This window comes from Lathyrus oleraceus, chromosome 7 (genome assembly GCF_024323335.1).
Source record: "Lathyrus oleraceus cultivar Zhongwan6 chromosome 7, CAAS_Psat_ZW6_1.0, whole genome shotgun sequence".
NCBI lineage: Eukaryota > Viridiplantae > Streptophyta > Magnoliopsida > Fabales > Fabaceae > Lathyrus > Lathyrus oleraceus.
In genome coordinates this window covers 101,391,614-101,397,425 of record NC_066585.1, presented here as the reverse complement: position 1 = coordinate 101,397,425, position 5,812 = coordinate 101,391,614, and the positions used below count along the sequence as shown (strand labels likewise).

General features: G+C 39.5%; 1 non-coding gene across 1 annotated transcript; it reads right to left on the bottom strand.

Annotated features, from left to right (window-relative positions):
- Positions 1 to 1,129: 1,129 nt before the first annotated feature.
- On the bottom strand, positions 1,130 to 1,236 carry LOC127109211 (small nucleolar RNA R71). Its single transcript, XR_007796550.1, has one exon. It is a non-coding gene; the product is annotated as a small nucleolar RNA R71 (small nucleolar RNA).
- Between the last annotated feature and the right edge of the window lie 4,576 nt (positions 1,237 to 5,812).

Here is a 5,812-nt window from a genome sequence, read left to right as displayed (position 1 = left end):
TCGAAAGCCGTCTGACATCTGTTTAAACTTAGTTGTTTTTAACTATTTCAAATACAGCGAAAGCGCTTTGTTTAGTTCATTAGGAGTTTTAAACTTAAAAAGAAAAGTGATTTGAAAACTATTTTCGGACGCGTTTATAAGTTTAGAGTCTGGTTCGTAAGAACCTCTTTTGGTTAAGAAATCCAGGTCAAAATACTTTTCAACTTAGTCAAGACACTATATTTCTTAAAAATAGGTTTACTACTCTAACGCAATGCGCGCCTTTTTATAAGTGACAATAAGAGGGTTTGATTAGGGAGTACAACTCGGTTCTGAATACGCGAAAGCGACAGTTTCTGTTAAATTGGTTCTTTTCAAAGTAGGAAACACTGCCCATAAGTAATTCTATTAGCAAGTACTTGGATTATTAATTGATTATGTGAATTACATTCAAACCTGTCTTTATCAATTGAATTTAATTTAATACTTTATTTTTCATTTTGCACTCTCAAAAACCCTGTTTCGATTACCTTAGATAAACACCATAACAATAGATAACAATAGATTGACATTTTGTCTCTGTGGATTTGACACTCTTTTATATTACTCTGACATGTTCTTACACTTGCCAAAAACACGCATCAAGTTTTTGGCGCCGTTGTCAGGGACCAATTTCCTCAATTTTCGTACCCTGTTGTTATATCGTTTAGACTTAGGTTGAACGTTACGCTCACGCACGTTTATTTTTCCATAGAATTAGGAGAGCTATGGCCGAAGATCAAAACCAAAGACCTCTTAAGGACTTCGCCCAACCATCCAACGAAGAACCTAGTTCTAGTATAGTAAACCCAACCATCCCAGCTAATAATTTCGAACTTAAACCCTCCCTGTTGCAACTAGTGCAACAGAGACAATTCGCAGGTCTCGCTACTGAGAACCCAAACCAACATTTAAAAATCTTTCTCCAATTAGCAGACACTTTTAAAACCAATGGAGCTTCTCCTGAGGCAATCCGTTTAAGATTATTCCCTTTCTCCCTCAGAAATAAAGCCATATCGTGGTTAGATTCCTTTCCATCCAATTACATCACAACTTGGGAAACCTTAGAAAAGTATTCCTTGCTAGATACTTTCCCCCAAGTAAGACCGCCGTTCTTCGAAACCACATAACCAGATTTACCCATAACCAAGGAGAATCGTTGTTCGAAGCTTGGGAGAGATATAAAGAGCTGTTAAGAGCATGCCCACATCATGGTTTAGAAAATTGGTTAATCATTCAGACCTTCTATAATGGACTTCACTATAACACTAAGATAACCATCGACGCTGCCGCAGGTGGCGCACTGATGAACAAACCTTATCCTGAAGCTAGTGCCCTCATCGAAGATATGGCTCAAAACCATCAATCATGGGGAGTTGAACGAGTGACAGTTGAGAAGAAGGAAGCCCAAGGAGGAATACATGAGTTAAGCTCTATAGACATGATGCAAGCTAAAATGGATGCGTTGGCCCTCAAGGTCGAGCATATGTGCATAAACCCGAATACTGCAGCTGCAGTTTCGTCGGATTGTGAGATATGTGGAACCAAAGGACACCAATCTGCAGAATGCAGTCTCTTAAACGAAACCAACTCTGAGCAAGTGAACTACGCCCAAGGGAACCCATATTCGAATACCTACAACCCTGGATGGAGGAATCACCCGAACTTCTCCTATAAAAACAATAACCCTATCCAAAATACTGCACCTCCGAGACAACCAGGTTACCAAGCCCCAAGACGAAATCAACCTATTCAACCTGTGCCACCAAAGCCGAGCCTTGAGAAAATTATGGAAAATTTTATCACTGCTCAAACCCAACAAAACAAAGAGTTCATGAACTAGAACATTCACATTAATGAACTGATTACCCAGTTAGGAACCAAGGTTGACCAAATAGTTACTCACAATAAGATGCTTGAAACCCAGATCTCTCAGGTAGCCTTAAACCAAGCCCCCCAGACTACACTTGGAGGACAGTTCCCTGGACAACCTCAACAGAATCCGAGAGGACAAGCAAATGCCATTACCCTACAAAGTGGGAACACTTATGATGAGCCATTTAACCCAAGATTGAATGAACCCAAAACTTCTAAGGAATATACCGAACCCACGGACGAAGTGAAGGAACCAGAGGAATCTGAAAAACAGGAAGGTCAAGAAAAAGGAGAAGAACCTAAAGACAAAACCTATGTACCACCCCCGCCATACAAACCACCGATACCATATCCGCAAAGACTCAAACAAACCCAGATCAATAACCAGTATCAGAAATTCATTAAGGTTATAGAAAAACTTCACGTAGAAATCCCTTTCACAGAAGCCATCACCCAAATACCTTCTTATGCAAAGTTTCTCAAAGACATCCTTACCAACAAATGTAGACTCGACGATCCGAAGCCCTTGGAATGCAATTCTATTTCTGAGAATAAGTTAGCCAAAAAAGATAAAGATCCTGGAAATTTCTCCATTCCTTGTATTTTGGGAAGTCATGTCATCGAAAAAGCTTTTCTAGACTTAGGAGCTAGTGTGAGCTTAATGCCTTTAGCAGTTTGTGAGAGGTTAAACTTAGGAGAATTACAGCCTACTAAGATGTCACTTCAATTATCCGATAGATCTGTTAAGTATCTGATATGCATATTAGAAGATGTCCCTGTTAGGATAGGTCAGTTATTTATCCCTACTGATTTTGTTGTCATGGACATCAAAGAGGATAATGATATACCAATCCTTCTAGGTAGACCATTCTTATCAACTGCAGGAGCCATAATAGATGTCAAGAGAGGAAAGTTGACCTTTGAGGTAGGTGACGAGAAGATAGAATTTATACTTTCAAAATTTCTTATGGCACCTGTGATGGGAGACGCATGTTATGCCGTAGATATCATTGATGAATGCGTTAAGGAAATAGAACAAGAAGAAATCATAAAAACAATTAAGTTGCCATCAACTCTCATACTGGAAGATGATAACTTTAGGAAGCCCTACATCGATGATAACCTTTACGAATGTTTATCCCTTACCCCAGATCCTATGCCATGCCCTAAGAAACCAACCTTAGAACTTAAGGAACTGCCTAAGAACCTGAGATATGAGCTCCTCAATGAAGAGATGAACCGTCCAGTTATAGTCAGTGTTACCTTGAGCCAAGAGGAAACAAACCAACTCTTAGATGTTTTACGAAGATAAACCTCAGCCTTAGGATATAATATCTCTGATCTGAAAGGTATAAGCCCATCCGTATGCATGCATCGGATTTCGCTCGAAGAAAATTCAAATCCCTCCAGAGAACATCAGAGAAGAATAAACCCTATAATGAGTGATGTTGTTAAAAGAGAAGTTCTTAAGCTACTTGAGGCAGGTATAATCTATCAGATCTCTGATAGTAAGTGGGTGAGCCTTGTGCATGTAGTACCTAAAAAGGGAGGTATCACAGTAGTGAAAAATGATAAAGGCGAACATGTAGCAAAACGGATAGAAGGAGGATGGCGGATGTGCATAGACTACAAAAAGTTAAATAAAGCAACCAGGAAGGATCATTTCCCTTTACCATTTATAGACCAGATGTTGGAGCGTCTAGCCAGAGACTCCTACTTCTACTATCTAGATGGATACTCTGGATTCTTCCAAAAACCTATCCACCCCAAAGATCAAGAGAAAACTACCTTTACATGCCCTTATGGAACTTTTGCCTACAGACGAATGCCATTCGGTCTCTGTAATGCCCCAGCTACTTTCCAACGCTGCATGATGTCAATCTTTGCAGATTATCTAGATGGTATCATGGAAGTATTTATGGATGACTTCTCGGTTTGCGGATTTGATTTCAAAAATTGTCTTGCTAACCTTGAGAAAATCCTGGAGAGATGCATAGAGGTGAACCTTGTGCTAAACTGGGAAAAGTGTCATTTCATGGTCACCGAAGGGATTGTTTTAGGACATATAATTTCTAAAAAAGGTATTGAGGTAGATATAGCTAAGATAGAAGTTATAGAGAATCTAAAACCACCAAAAACTATCAGAGAAGTCCGAAGTTTCCTTGGACATGCTGGATTCTACCGGCGTTTTATCAAGGACTTCTCCAAAATAACTAAACCTTTAACTGGCCTTTTAATGAAAGATGCTGAATTCATTTTCGATGAAAAATGTAATGAAGCATTTAATCTTTTAAAGCAAGCGTTGATTTCAGCACCCATCATGCAACCCCCTGATTGGTCAGAACCTTTTGAGATAATGTGCGACGCTAGTGATTATGCCGTTGGAGCCATTCTAGGACAAAGGAAAGATAAAAAATTACATGTGATTTTTTATGCTAATAGAACCCTATACGCTGCCCAACTTAACTACGCAACAACTGAAAAGGAACTATTAGCTGTAGTTTTTGCTATAGACAAATTCAGATCTTATCTAGTAGGAGCGAAAATTATAGTTTACACCGATCATGCTGCCATTCGTTACCTATTAAGTAAAAAAGATGCCAAGCCAAGGTTACTCCGATGGATTTTTTTACTACAAGAGTTTGATCTAGATATCCGAGATAAAAAAGGCACTGAAAATGTAGTAGCTGATCACCTTTCTAGGCTAGAACACCTAAAACCAGACTTTGTACCCATAAATGATGATTTTGCCTATGATAGACTGATAGCTAAACTAGAAGCCATTGAAGACGATAGCCTAGGCCCTCATGAGCACTTCCAAAAATCCTTAGCTGTAAGTAACGTGCCATGGTATGCAGACTTTGTTAATTACCTAGCTGCTGATATCATACCCCCTGATCTTGACTACAACCGGAAGAAGAAGTTCTTCAATGATGTAAGAAACTTTTATTGGGACGAATCGTTCCTTTTCAAAAGGGGTAAAGACGGTATTTTTCGCCGTTGCGTTCCAGAAGAGGAGGTAAAAAGTATAATTGAGCATTGTCATTCTGCACCCTATGGTGGACATGCGAGCACCTCTAAGACATACGCCAAGATTCTTCAAGCTGGCCTGTTCTGGCCTACAATGTGGCGCGATGCCCATGCTTTCCTTGTCAAATGTGATCGATGCCAACACACGGGAAATATCACTAGACGTGACGAAATGCCTCTAAGAAACATTCAAGAAGTAGAACTCTTTGACGTTTGGGGTATAGATTTCATGGGACCTTTCCCATCATCCTTAGGAAACAAGTATATCTTAGTAGCTGTGGACTACGTGTCTAAGTGGATTGAAGCTATAGCTGCACCCACAAACGACACTAGAGTGGTGATCAATTTATTTAAAAATTATATATTCCCCAGATTTGGAACACCCCGTTTAGTCATAAGCGATGGAGGATCGCACTTCATATCGAGAATATTTGATAAACTTTTAAGCAAATATGGAGTTAGGCATAGAGTAGCAACACCATACCATCCACAGACTAGTGGCCAAGTAGAAATATCCAACAGGGAGATAAAATAAATTCTAGAAAAAACTGTTTATATATCTAGAAGAGACTGGTCTGAGAAGCTCCAAGAAGCGTTATGGGCCTACAGAACCGCTTTCAAAACCCCTATAGGAACAACTCCCTACCAACTAGTCTATGGAAAATCCTATCATTTACCGTTTGAATTAGAGCATAAGGCCTATTGGGCCATTAAAACTTTGAATTTAGATTACCTGACCGCTGGTGAAAAACGTACCCTTGACATCCACAAATTGGAAGAACTCAGGCAATCTTCCTACGAGAATGCCATAATATACAAAGAGAGAACCAAAGCTTGGCATGACAAGAGAATTGTGAAAAAAAAAATCAATATAGGCGACCCTGTTCTC